The 15,331-nt window shown below is 38.2% G+C and overlaps 1 long non-coding RNA gene across 1 annotated transcript; it reads right to left on the bottom strand.

Moving 5' to 3' along the window:
* Positions 1-13,534: 13,534 nt before the first annotated feature.
* Positions 13,535-14,790, bottom strand: LOC103980874 (uncharacterized). Its single transcript, XR_671362.3, has 2 exons — positions 14,199-14,790; positions 13,535-14,023 (listed from the first exon to the last, which is right to left on the bottom strand). It is a non-coding gene; the product is annotated as an uncharacterized LOC103980874 (long non-coding RNA).
* Positions 14,791-15,331: the final 541 nt, after the last annotated feature.

Here is a 15,331-nt window from a genome sequence, read left to right on the forward strand (position 1 = left end):
GACGACGACGACGACGATGACGACGAGGACGACGACGACAGATTTGACCTAACGACGACGATGACGCCGACGACGACGACTATCAAGCGAATATGAGTTCGTCTTGGCAATTAACCTAACGACGACGACGACGAACCAATAAATAAATAAATTTAATATTATTATTATTATTTGTATCTGGAATCCTATATAACTGAACTCAATGAGTCAAGGGACTTACCAACGTATGAATTTTACCGTTGAACTAGTTACTTGTGAGACCAAGCGACACGAGATGGTAAGGTAACAGTCCCATTAAGCCCCAAGTCCCTTACTTGTGATGTTGCATGCGACCCCCGACCAACGAACGCCAGCAATTGCCCAACTTGGAGGGTAGATCTCTCTCTCTCTCTCTCTCTGTGAGTGGAGCTGTCGTTAAAAGAACAAGAAAAGGAGAGATAAGGAAACTTTGTATTATATGTAATTAATGCTGTTATCTCACCTACGAAAGCCACTTTTACCTGCCACACAACTGAGAGGAAATTAAGTGCTCGATAAAATGCATTGTAGTACTCATCTACACCCTATATTTTGGGTTCAAGACACGTCACAGTCGATGTCATGCCATGCTATAGCCGAGGGACTATTTGGCATGTCCCATTTCGGAAGCTCAGGATGGCGCTGTCTAGCGTTGTTCCGCACGTCCCGGGACGATGGCCGCACAAAAGTACCGTCTCATCCCTCGAGGATCGATCGTCACGTCGAACCCACGTACGACCAACCCTCGTACAATAGTATAAAAGCCCCTGGCCGGCATCCGACCAGAGGGAGGACAAACAAGAAGAGAACAAACTACTAACTTACTTGTCGGAGGGGCCAAAGTCAGGAATCACCTGACGAAGACCATTTTGCAAGCAAGCAACCATCCTCGAGTTATGAGCGTCTCAACTCGGGAGTTGCCATCTAGTGCACGAGGGCGAGCTGCCAACCAGCCTGGAGACCGAGAAGTGTTGATCAACACCCCGTCGCGAGGGCACAGTCTTCCTGGGCATCCAGCTCAGTCGACAGAATGCTCCCGATATCGACCCATGGACTAAGCCGTGCTGACTCATCAGCCACGACCCATTTGTTCACCAACACACCCCACCGAACAATCTGGCAGATATTACTAATTACATACATCTTGTGGTGGCAATGCACATAATTGTTTTGTTATTTATACATACAACTTCATCTCGATGAAGATATCTTAGGTTGATTCGAACCAGCCTAAGGGATCGGGTCCGGGTTTGTTTACACGAAACTGGCCTAATGAGTTGCTTCAAGATTGACAAACCCAAATCTGCAACAACAGCAACATAGATAGAATTTATGGTTCATGTTAACAAAAGAACTCTGCAAGTAGCAGAAACTCAACAAGAAAACACACAGATCAAACCTTTCTGTAAGGCTTTCAGCCTAGCGAAAAGTTGTGGAGCGGTATAACCTCGCAATCTCCGTACGCTTCCCTAAGAGAGAAGCAATGCCAAAACTATACAATTCATTTATCATCCCAAATTTACACAATTGAATAAAAGTCTAACATTCATATTACATATTCATAGTATGCATATTAACATAATAATAAAAAATTAAATACCTTAATAAGTATTTCCAAGCATGTCTACTAATGACTTGCTCCTCGATTTCTAAAAAATTCAAGAAACAAGGGTGCAATAGCTTAGTAAGCACCCATAACTCACGTACCAACAAAACTAAATCTTTTTTATCAAAACTTATAAGTCACCTTTCAATTAGTGCTTGTTTCAAATAAATAACTACATAGAAAAAAAAATTTATATAAAGAAATCATAACATAAGCTAATCAAAACTGAGATTTATATACCGTGCAAATGATTTGCTTAAAATAGAATAACTTTCAAATAATATTTTTTTCAAAGTAATATATAAATAGCTAAGGTCATATATAAAAATATATATTATTTTTGTAATGACAGCTATGACTATTCTATATCCCCGTGACAATGTCCAGAACTTAGAAGAAGTCGGTTTCTAACATTTTACCCCCATTGGTGTGGTTCAGATCATAACCACACCAAACAAACAAATTGAAACGTCACATATCATATGTTAAACTTTTGAACGGATTTTTATAAAACATTTGATAGAAACATATAACATTTTTCAAAACTAATTTTGTAAAAAAACATTCCATAATATTTTTTACCATAAAATAATTCGTAGGCCAATACTTATTTCAAATAATATTTGTAAAACAAACATATACATTTTTAATGATTGCAAGCATTTATAATATAAATTTTAATATTTTTTAATAATAAAGTATTTCAGAAATCAATAAAAATCACATAATTCAATAATATATATATCGTTACTTCGAAAATAGATTAGACGGAGTTGTTCGAATACTTATCTAGATCTTGGACTATAAATCCGACATCAGAGAATCCTTCCTCTTTTCCTATATCATATGAGAAATATAAATTAAAATCTCATATGAAATCTTACAATAAATGCATTATTCAATTTATTTTTTTCTTATATTTTTCTCTTGTCTTTCTCCCTTATTTATTTATTAATTTTAATATCTCGATCTTGTTCTTCTTATTATTTGACTTTTCTTTCCTTTGCTTTAACTTTTTTTTCTTCTATAATTTCTCCTTCCCTTCGTCACCCACAATCTGTGGTTGAGTGACATCAACGAAATTTTCTTTTTCTTTTTTTTTTACAATTTCCTCTATCTTTTTTTTTTTTCTCCAATCTACTGATCCCATCTTACTCGAAACATGATTGGCACTTTCCGTATGTCACATGTGACCTACACCACCTACGCTGCAAGGTTGCAACATCATAATCTCCTCTCCGCCTCTTTGCTATTGTCATTTGCCAACAGAAGCCTGTAGAGTGGCCAAGGTGATCAAGCTTTTTATATATAAATATATGATTTCTCTTTACTACTGTTCACTTAGTTTTATTCTTGCAAGATAGACCTTTTTTTTTTCCTAACTTTCTTGTCTCTTTCTCTTTCTCTACCGATCCCCATTAATTTCTCTTTCTGTCTTCTTCCTAGACTCCTTTTTTTTTTTTCACTTCTCTTAGGAAGCCTTTTTTTTTTCCCCTTCATTTCCTCTTCTTACTCTCTCCTTTCTGTTTACTATTCACATACTTTTCTCTTACGTTTCTTCTTCTCTTCCTCTCACGGGTTCCACCTCTCTCTCTCTCTCTCTCTCTTTTTATATTTCTTTCTCTCTTTTCCTCGAGCAAGGTTGCTTGACCGTGACCTTGCTGTCATGGTACCACCACACACCGACGACCAAATGGATGAGTATCCGATCATCATCGTATAAAGATATATCCTTACAACAACCTTCAAAATCCATATCAAACAATCAATAAATTTCTTATAGAACTTTAAATTATGACTTATGAAAATCTTTAGATCTAGATATCCATTTATATTATATATCATTAAAAATATTTATTGATCGACTCACATATTTAACTCAAAAACATAGATTTGATAATGGATTTATGATCTACATGCGCTCTGATGATTACTCGGATGTGTTGTATAGTAGTTTCATAAAATACTTGATAGCTCATCCACTTAAGTATCTTTGACTTCAAAAAATTTTTTCAGTAAGTCTTCAAGAATTGTTCGGTTGGTGACTTTTATTTGATCAATGATCTAAGAATGAGCCATCAAATTAAATTTCAGTTGGATCCCGAAAGGTGAATCCCAACCATAGACATTTCCTTTAGCCTAAAGTAGGTGGAAAATGTCCCAAAATATCTAGCCCCCATTATGCAAAGGGCCAAGATGAATCTATTGTGGTTAATTCCATTGTTGGGAGTCTTTAGACTTGAGTATTACATTAACCTTTGTCACGGCGTTAGATGTATTCTGTGACATCTTGCTTGAGAGTTGTCTAGTAATACCCATGCGAAGAACTTTGAAGGCCAAGGATCTTCCCCCAATATACTCTTCGCAAGTTCCCTCCTAAATTTCGGATAGTATGAGAGATACTTGGCAGGGTATAGACATCATAGTAGTGGTCACGACATTGATCAACTATAAAGTACACCATCAAGGATGCAATATCATACTTGTTGTCTTCATACTTTTCTTGCCTTAGTTGGATTATATGAGAGAGTTCAATACTGAATGATGGGATGTCATCATGGGCCTCATATACACCATTGACTTGGTTGATTATCAATAAGGAGTCACTATAAATTTTTAGGCTCTAGATCCTTATTCCTTTATTGAGTTTTAGACTAGATAGTAGAGCCTTATACTTTGCCTTATTGTTAGTCACTTTGAAATTAAAGCGGAGTGCACGCTCATAAATATCTCTCTCTAGGCTTCATAGGATAAGATCTATCCCCATCGATTACTGACGTTGTGGAGCTATCCACATATAAGGTCTAGCATTGGAGCTCCTATGAAGCCTCTTCAACAAAAGTCATTTTTATCATGAAGTCGGCCAAGGCTTGAGCCTTGATGGTGATCCATGGTTTGTAAGAGATATCAAACTTGCTAAGTTCCACTACCAATTTAAGGAGTCTCCAAGTTACATTAAGCTTTGAGAGGATCTGATGCATTGGTTGGTCTGTCATGATGATGATGTGATAAGCTTAAAAGTATAGGCAAAGCTTCCTTGCTGTTAGCACTAATATGTTAGTTAGCTTTTTATGATATCGAGTTTCTACTTTATAGAGTACATGATTGGTGTAGTATATTGGTCTTGGACTCTGTATTTTTCCTAGATTAATACTAAGCTTATAGCCATCAAAGTTATTGCCAAGTATAGGCAAAATTTCTCTCCAAGGAAAGGACTAGAGAATTGAGGCAGATTTGTCAAATAGGCTTTGAACTAGTCGAATGTCATTGGCACTGTTTGATCCATTAAAAATCCTTTAATCGCTTTAAAGTCTTAAAGAATAATAAATATCGATCGTCTATCCTAGATAAGAAGTAGCATAGCATGGTGATATAGCCTGTTAGCTACTGAACCTCTCTTATTGAGGCTGAGGGCCTCATGTTAATGATGGTCTAGCCTTGCTTAGGATTGGCATTTGTTCTCCATTGATGGATCATGAAGCTTGAAAAGTTTTTGAAACTCACATTGAAAGCACACTTCATAAGATTCAATGACATCTAGAATTTTTTAATAGTCACAAATGTTTCCTCTAAGTTAGAGAGATAGGTGCTTGTAACATGGCTCTTTACTAGCATGTTGTCAATATATACCTTTATTTTCCATTTAGTTTGGTGTTAGAATATCTTGTTGATCGTTCTTTGATAAGTTGCTCTGATGTTTTTGAGCTCAAATAGTGTTACTTTGTAGCAGTATAAAACTTTGTTAATAATGAAGACAATGCACTCTTCATCTTCTCGTACCATCTTTATCTAATTATATCTAGAGAAAGCATATATGAAAGTTAATAATTCATGACCATAGGTTGAGTTGACCAATTGGTCTATTGGAAGGAGAGGAAAGTTATCATTTAGACAAACTTTGTTAAAATTAATATAATCAATACACATTCTTCATTTTTCATTATTCTTTTTAACAAGGACTAGATTTGTAAGCCACTTACAATAGTGGATGTCATCAACTTGCTAACTTCTTTTTCGACTACTACTTGTTGATTCAGGACAAATCTTCAAGGCTTCTGACGAGTTGCTCAATGTTCTGAATCGATGTTGAGGCAATGTTGAGCCATGTCTTGATTAATTCTAGGCATGTCATTTGGAGACCATGTAAAGACCTTTAAGTTGATGTGGAGGAAGTTGGCAAGTTCTTTCTTCTTTTCCTTAGACAGTGTGACCCCAACCTTGATGGTATGTTCTGGCCACTCAAGGTCTAAATTTTTTTTTTCTTATGGCTCCTTCTTGGAGATGAGGGTATGTTGGGGATGGATCTCTATAGTCCATTTATTGTATAGGGTGAGCTATTCTCTTAGACAAGTTGATCGACATCAAATAGTATTGCCTTGACTCTTTGGGATTACTTCTTAGCTCTATCACTCCTAAGCTAGTGGAAAATTTTAATATCATGTAGTAGGTTGATACCACCGCTCATATATGATGAAGCATGGGACACCCTATGATGGCATTATATGCAGACAGAATGTCAACCGCCAAAAACTTGGTCTTCATAGTTTTTTAGCAACTTTCAGACTTGAAGATGATATAAAGATCTACGGTCCCTAGCGGAGTGATAGAGTCCCTTAAGAACCCAGTAAGAGTTGAGGAGATCAGTTATAGATCCTTAGTAGATAAACTAAGTTTTTGGAAAGCATCATAGTAGAGTATATCTATCGAGTTTCTAGTGTCGATCAGGATCCTTTTCATTAATGCATTAGTGATCCCGAGGGAGATTACCAATGCATTATCGTGTTTTGGGTCTGGGTGCTTATCCTCTTCCTTGAACATAATTGATTAGTCTTAATTGTGATAGAATCTTTTGGCCTGTGGCTCTCTTGCATAAGATTTTTGGGTAAATGAACTACTAGCACTCACAGTTGGCTCTCAACGATCATGTTGACTTGTCGCTCAATGGGGCATCGATGATGTTTTGTGAATCATGAGTAGAAACTTATGAAGATGACCCCTTTAGATTAACTCTTTAATTTGCTCCTTTTAGGCATAGTAATATTTAGTGTTAAGTCTATGGTTTTGATGGAATTGACAGTATTTTACTATATTTCTTTTGGTCAATGGGAGATTTCATAGGGTATGGTGTCCTAAGAGCCATTTCTCTTGTATTGATATGAATACCTCTATTTGGATGGTGTTAATTGAGGTGAAATCCTGTTAAGGAGGTAATCAGTCACTTTCTGTTTACCATTTCGTGATCTTTCCATAGGGTTTTGTCACTAAGTTCCTTCCTCCTTTGTCATCTTTTTCAACTCGGCCTTTCTCTTTCCGGTGATTACAAACTCAACGACTATACGATGGTTTGCCTCTTGTAAAAGTTATAGGAATATGGTTGGAGACTTAGTGATAGCTTTATAAAGGAACCATGATAGTTGGAGTTCACTAATGTATGCATTGATGAGTACAGATGGAGTTGGATTAGCAATTAAGTTAACCACACATCATTAAATCTTCTTATATAACTCTCCAATGATCTCTAGGAGAAAGGTGGCTAGGAGAAAGGTGGTGGGTATTTTTAGAAACTAATAACTAATAAATTTAAGCTTAAACTCCTTAGCCAATTGCCCAAATAAAAAGATTACTCTCAAAGAGCTTGACAAACCATTCACATGCAACTCCCCCCTTAAGGTTGTTAGGAAAGTTCAGCACATGAGTGAGTTGACGGTTCCAAATAACATCATTTGAGATATAAAAGTTGTATTCCAAAAGGTCATATTTTCCCTTGTACGTGATGGGAATTGGATGCCTTAGGGGATCAGCTCCTCATTGATACTTTTTATGAAAGGAGACCATAGGTTATGACTCTATTTCTAGCTGCTTTTCCTATTTTATCTCATTTTTTAACTACTGATCCATTTTATTTAGTTGGTCCAAACCTAGAAGTTTGGTTGATTCAGCAACCTGACTCATTAGGAAGATTTGGTATTGGTGTTGGAATAGGGATTTCAGTCAAAGGGAGAAACTACACTTCTTGAGGTGCTGGAGCCTAGATTGGGCGAGACTCAATTGCCAGACTCATGATAAGAATATGTGGTGGAATAGATACAGGGAATGATGGAGTGAATGGGAAAGGTGGTGCTTATTGGGCAAGTTGGGTAAGCTGACGAAGATAAGGAGCCATAGATTAGACGACATTTGCACTTGCTGGATCAGGGTGCTAAAAACTTTAGTAGGCATAGGAGCATTTGGAGCCATCAGACTAGGTTCGCTTAGTGGATTTGGCTCCTTGGGATTTGGTCGATTAGGACAAGTAAAGTTTTCCTTAGACACGATTGGCCCTCAATCTAATGCTAGTTTGTACGATAGATTTTGGTTATCTAACCTATAGGTCAAGTTGGATCTAACCTAGTCCCTTTTCGAGCCAACCTTGGGTGAAAACTTTACTTTATCAAATGAGAGAAGCTGAACCCTATAAAACTATGTCGAGGGCACTCTTGATAAGTACCCATTCGAAGCGTAAATTAGTGAGTTAGTCGGACAAGTTAGACTAGTTAAACTAGTAGATTGAGAAGTGAGTGAATATCTCTAGAATGTATCTAGGTACTTCTTTTTATAATGATTAGTCAGAGTCATTATACTTGTTTATTACATAGTTCATGTAGTACTGGGGGCATGGAATTCGATCAAAATTGTCGCCACCCAATACCGAACTCGGGATTGGATGATTGTCTCCATATGATGCTCATCAAGAGTGGCTAGCTAGCCACATTAGTCAACCAATCGTTTCAAGTTCGGGAAATGGATGATAGTTGTTCCATTAGTCCCCTAGAGCTAAAGTGTCTCTATATGATATAATAAGTACTAGTGACATGGTCGGTTGGCTGACCACATGCTCCTGATGTATTGGTTAATTGAGACTAATACATCAATAAGTAGAGTTGACATGTCGATCATTTCAATTTTATTATATCATATATAAAATTTTTAATTCTTAATAGTATAAGACTATCCTATTCATCCATCTCTCTCTATCTTACGCACATATTTCTAACACAACGCCTGCTATAATGCAAGGATTTTTCTTTTTAGCAAATAAGAAAATATTAATTACTTAAAAGAGAGTCTGACCTAAACATGTAGATTGTTTTAGTCTGCCTATATTAACTGCCCAATATGTTCTATTGCATTCTCTAAAATAGTGAATGCAATAAAAAATTTAGAACTGCATGATAAATGTATGAACGTCTAACAAGATGTTCAAATCTCTCAAGGGGAAGTTTTGCTTTCCATGACGTATTCCTTGAGCAATAAAAGGACTTTTTCAGGGATAATTGAATTAAAACCCTCTTGTCAAGCATGCAAAGGATCTTTTTTCTTTACCATAGCTTCACGTTGAATAGTTTGATAAGTCGAGGAATCCACAATGCCAATCATACTCTTTCAACATCTCTAGCAATGAAACTCACACAACTCTCACCTGCAAGGAAGAGAATTCACCAGTATTTAATTTGATAATATCGTCGAAGGGTCACATCCATCTAATGGTGATGCGGTTACAAATAGGGATCATTCTGGTTGTATTGTCTAGCATAGAAAAGGTAGTAACAGCACAATGGAAGACTCATTAAAAGTATTGCATACCATATTAAAATTAATGTATTTCACATCATATTTAGGTTTATTGTAATATTTAATGATGATTTAATAAATAACTTAAGTACTAAAGAATGAAATGACTGATCCACTGTCAAAATACAGGCTCACCCAAGTATCTTTTTCTGACTAATGCGAGTGACTTAGTGAGGTGAGACCATGTTGGCGGTCTAGTCAGGAGTCATTCTTTTGGCGAGGACCCGATTCGGGATGACCAGATAAGCGGTTCAGAGTCTTTTGTATTGCGAGGTTTCTCCTTGGGATTGTCCTCAAGCGAAGGATTGTCTTGTGGCTATGTCACGATCCTGCATGATAAGCCGACACCAGAGGTTGCCCGACATGGTCTCTTCGAAGCTTAAGTCAGCGAAGGGGAAAAACTAGCAGTGTAAGCAATATGGTTGAGTTAGTGTATAAAGTGTCCCTCCCTCAGCATAAACTGATAGGTTCCTTTTTATACCTGATCCCTGCATCTTCTTACTAGTTGGTCTATTATAAGATTAGGTGAATCGTATGATCATTTTCTAATTTTGATAAGACAGATCAATTATTCATTCATACGGATAAATCGAGACACGTTACCATAGATGTTGATATGTGGTGGTAGATGAGCTACGATGGGACAAAATGATCCCTATCAAAAAAAAAAAAAAATAGTAACAGCCATAGCTTTAGCCTGGAAGACTTGTTAAAGTATTGCATACCGTATTAAAATTGATGTATTTCACATCATCTTTATTTATTGTAATATTTAATGATGATTTTAAATAACTTAAGTACTAAAGAATGAATATATATATATATATATATATATATATATATATATATATATATATATATGTTGAATTATCATATTATTAATGATAAAGATGTGACCTCATAATGAACAGATTTTAGTTTTGAATTGATTTTTAAAGCATCCTTTCTTTTACTATAAATTGATTTGATTTGTAAAGCATCTTTTCTTTCACTATAAATCCATAACATAGTTCTCTCTCTCTCTCTCTCTCTCTCTCTCTCTCTCTCTCTCTCTCTCTCTTCAATCAAAATACTAATATTTCTATCAATAATGTATACTAAAATATAAAATAAAGAGTAACAGAGAGAAACAGAACTCTCTATAAATTATATTTCGATTTTATAACAAATCCCTCAAAGCATTTGTTGATGGATCAAGGTATTTGTCTTAATTAAAATCTAATTTCATGAAAATAAAAAAAAATTAAATATCATGATATTGATGTTATACAATGTTTTATCTGTGCTTACATTAATCGATTACATGTGTTGTGGAGATCAGATGTGGACGATGCTACGCGCAACGATCTCAACGATGAGTTCCTGAGGCAACGAGCAGATCGTCCTACCACTCGAATAGAAACTAACGATATACGTAGTGATTTGTATAAACCGATAAAGATACATATATTGTAATTGGGCTGAACTATAATTGGGCCGAGTCCAAATTAGGGCTAACTCCGATCAGATTTATGTTGTGATGGGCAAATTACGACTTGGATTCCGAACAGTCGATACAGTTGGGTTGGGTAATAGGGAATTCGAGGTGGACTGACTCTTGAAAAAGACCAGTAGGTAAGGAAAAGGAAAGGGACGACAAGGACGGACACAAGAGGAGTCCTCACGTGGATGCATATGGATCTGTCTCCCGTATCTTGAGGAAACCACCAACCAAAAGGTGTGTGTTTTCGCTATTGATACCCATTTCATCACTCCAACGCCACGATAAAAGATCGACGACTCCTTTTAGAAAAATCAATAGGTTGTCTCCGCACGTTTGTCGTTTTGGTAATTATAGCCAATAATAGAAAAGACGGAATTAGATATCACCATTGCTCGACATTTTGTTGCCCCGACCGACATCAGAACCCGTGACGTGAATCGGATTAGTCGCGAACCGTCCGTTCGTCCGTGCCGCCGACACGTCGCATCGCGTCCCGTCCCTTTTGTTCCCAACGAGTCAGGAACTCGTCCGACGCCAGCCCAGCTGCGATCTCTCTCCCCTCGCCGCACCCACCGCTGTAACCAACTTGGCGTCGCCGAACTGCGGGACCGGCCTTGCCTCGACCTCCACCCGCTTTTCCTCGTGTCGGGTAGAGCGCGGACGTCGTCTCCGGCTCCTTGGCCGGCTGACCTGGCCCGGGCGTCCAGGAACGGCTTCTCGAGGACCTCGTCCAACACTACTTACATCGAGCGTCGCCGTCTGCAGGAGAGTGCCGGGCTGCGATTACATAACCTTTTTCGAAAATTAAATTCAGAGGAGGGGGCACAAAAGTAAATGACATTTGCCAAACGTGTTTGTGGGACCCACCACATCACCGTAGTTTAAACAAGGGTTAGAGGATAAGGTTGAAGATGCCTAATCTTTCCTTGCTGCTGCTGCTGCTACTGCGACTCCTGTCAAACTCATATCCATGGAGAATGGTACCAGCGAAATTGTTTAGTATTAGGAATGCGATTGACATGATTAATTATTGGTATCTTTAGCAATCGAAGATGCGGTCCTACTCCTGCATCATATAAATCGATCGTACACCTTCCTAAGTATTACTTTTACTTAGGCCCGGGGGGTCCTACGAAGGTACTCCCACCGACTCTTGCAGGTTTCAAAGGTCGTGTGATCATTACTATTGTAATTCCAACTCCTACGATTGTGGTGCTCGAGATGGATAAGTCTCCTCCATTATTACTCCATGTTTCCTTCATAATTAAGAACGATTTAACTGCAATCCTCGGAAGCATCGAAATCATCTTTTTTACCAAATAACTCTGGCTCAAATCCATGCTATTATTTTATTACGATCTAATTTTTAGTATAATATCGATTTGGTAATAAAAGTCCGATTTTTATATGTTTATATAAATGATTATATTAAAGTGAAGGTATGCATTATGGTTTTCCATATCTCGATTGGTTTAACTCGTTAATATCGAACCCTTGGCACTTAATTTACTTAGCATTCTTTAACTATTTGATGCCCTACTTTTCCTTCTTTAAATTATGACAGATTGGAATTACGATATGATATTTAGCAAACTGTTTTTGAGATTTAAAATTTTATTTTGAAAAAAAATACAAAATGTGTTTTTCTTAAATTTTATTGCAAATCATAGTTTTTTTTTCCTACAAATTTTATTTTTTTTATTTGAAAAGAAATATATATTACTTAAACAAAATAAGTACAAAATTTCCATTGCTTAAGATCTCTTGTGTGAATAAACTTCGTGTATATCATGATATCATCCTCTTCCCTCTCTCTCCTTTCTTACTCAAATGAGAATTCTCTTGTGCATGACATTATCTCCAATGGAATTCTAGTGCTCTTGAGTCTCTATTTCATCAGACCTGTATCTCTTCAAGCATTATAACTATGAGCAATGCCTATAGATATTGAGTAAGAATGCAATATGGCACATTACATTTGTAGCATCCGACACTGTCACCAAGACCACTGTTTTGTTCATCGTTTGCATCTAGAATTTTACCACTTATATTCTCTTTCAATGCACTCTTGCCCAAGCCCCCCCTCGTGGGAATCTTTCCTGCAGCTCCTCAACTTCCAATTCCGATTCTTCCCAAGTTGGCTTCGAGGAGATTGGATTGAGGAAGGTGCATGCATCGCTAGATAAACCATCCCGTGACTAAGTTTCCTTCCTTCCTGCACTGCTACTGCTTTCCGATTCTCGTGGAACAATAGAAACGAGACAAAATATCGCAACCGCTCTGCCAGCCCTTTCTCTCTCTAAAGAAAGATCATGTTAGCTGTCAATGACTCTTATTGGATCCTGATGGCAATGTTGAGGGCTCTAATATTAGCCTGGAGGAACAAGAAGTAAGTTCTCATCAAGAACTCTTCTGATCGACCCTTATGGTTGGGGCGACAGATGCTGCAAAGCTTCTTGCCTCTTGATGGCTAAGTCTATTGTACGGATCAAGTCTGATTCAAAGCAAGTTGTCAGTTTTGTTCAGGGGCTTACTCCTATTCCTTGATGTTGAAGATGTTTCTACCGTGACATCTTCTTTCTAGTTGATAAGATTCAGGTTATGAATCTAGTCACATCCCTAGAGCTTCTAATAGATCCCATAGTTTTTATTTGTTGAATGCTGAGAATGATCCGCAAGCAACTCTTTGTCAAGGTAATGCAGCTGTTTCCTTCGAGGAAAGAAAACCTTTATAGTAGATTAAAGAACCCAAGCAATACTATCAATTTGGAGATCCCATGCTATCTGATCTCAGGCTAAAAAGGCAACAGGCAACATGTCATGAAGTCTCTTTATTTGATGATCCATCAGATATGCCATTACATCTCAACAAAAGCAGTTGCTTTAGAATACTTCTTCCCAGGAAAAAAGAAGGAAAGATGAGCACAACACACACACACTAGGAAATTTGAAGAAGACCACATTGTCAAAGACAAATAATTCCAAGCAGGGAAGTCATTTGATGAAGAGAATACAGAAAACAGAAACAAGAGGGGAAAAGGATCAACTGCTCCCTCCCCAAAGCCAAGCATTAGACTTGCCTATAGAGTGAGTCACAATCTCCCCCTTAGCTTTTCTTCCACTTGGGCTTGCATCTCTCATCTCCCTTCTTGAGCTCATAACCCGACCTCTGAGTTCCTGTCCTCCTCCTCCTAATCTGCTGACAAGAACTCCTCAAGTCGTGAACAAGCTGCGCCATCGATCGATCTCCGGCGAAGGGGCGCAGGCAAGGCTTCACAGAAGCTGGGAGACCCCAAATCGAGCTGCTGCCACCGCTCGTAATATAACACAAAAAGAAAGAGTCAGCTCATAAAGAGGACAGAGATGAAGCGGATGTTGGTTTGGCCTGTCTCGCGCAGATGATTCATACATCCACTTCCCATTGGAAGAAAAAGGAGAAACGGCAGCGAAAAGGCGCATGCAATGAGGTTTACACCTCACCTTTTCCTATAACATATTGTCGACTGTGCCTATAGAGTATCCTGGGCGAGCCTTGTAAGTGGCGTTCGAGGATACAACGGTACCTGCTGCCTTTGGGATGTTCAACCTTTATCTACTACTGTAAGACATGGTGGTGGTGGTGGTCATCGACGTCTACTGCAGCGTTTTGCTTCGTAGCTTTCCCCCATTGTACATGTACAAGATGGTCCTCCTCCAACTCTAGCACATTTTATCTCGGAGCATGGAATCCGATGTGGGTTGTCATATGCTTTAAACAGCACTTGGATTGGGTTTCTGCACCAGCCACTCGTTCTCCATCCTTCACATCCTCCATCCATCTATCGTATCCTAAAGGTAAACAACAGTTATCAACTGCTGGAAAATGTTCCCCGGTCCCTCCATTTCTCCTCACAGAATCGACTACATGTTCTTAAAACTTCACTGCTCACCCAATCTCATCGTTGAAGAGGCAGAACACAACCTACACCATGTCAATCAGATTCTTCTTACATTGTCACTAACTCGAGCACTTACCATATTGCTGTGGCACTGACACCACATGCTGATGCTGCAGATTGTAAGCAAGGTTTTGGCTTCAACTCAGCCAAGCTGGATAATGTTGGTCAAGTCATGATCCACCCCATTAATTTAAGTCCTCAATGGTCTGCTCAGTACTTGTCTGCAAATTTATAAGTGGAGAAAGTGGAGTCTAACTAAGAGGGGTGACATATTGAAGATCCACAACCCCTCACAGCTATCTTTTGAGGGACCTACCCATCTTATAGAGCAAAGCAACTGCAGACTGGCTTCCATTCATGCCCCTACTCTCTGGGAGAAAGAACCGTCTCCCCCCTCTCCTAGTGAGTTTATCCCACCTCTTCAAAATCCCAAGGGAACTGTAAGCTGTCGAGTATATATTCGAGGATAGAGGTGGGGCTGTCTCAAACTAAAGCCACGGTCGGCAGGTCGATCCCTTTCTCGTCGAGCAGTTTTCCTTAGTTTAATGGGAGGACGTGAGAGGTTTATCGGGAGAAACATGTGGGGAATTAGTTGAAGTAGGTTAGCTTATTAGGTCATATGTCATTGTTATTACTAGTAGAACAGTTCTAGACTACTAAGAGGGTACTGATTCA

Source organism: Musa acuminata, chromosome BXJ1-4 (assembly GCF_036884655.1).
Source record: "Musa acuminata AAA Group cultivar baxijiao chromosome BXJ1-4, Cavendish_Baxijiao_AAA, whole genome shotgun sequence".
Taxonomy (NCBI): Eukaryota; Viridiplantae; Streptophyta; class Magnoliopsida; order Zingiberales; family Musaceae; genus Musa; species Musa acuminata.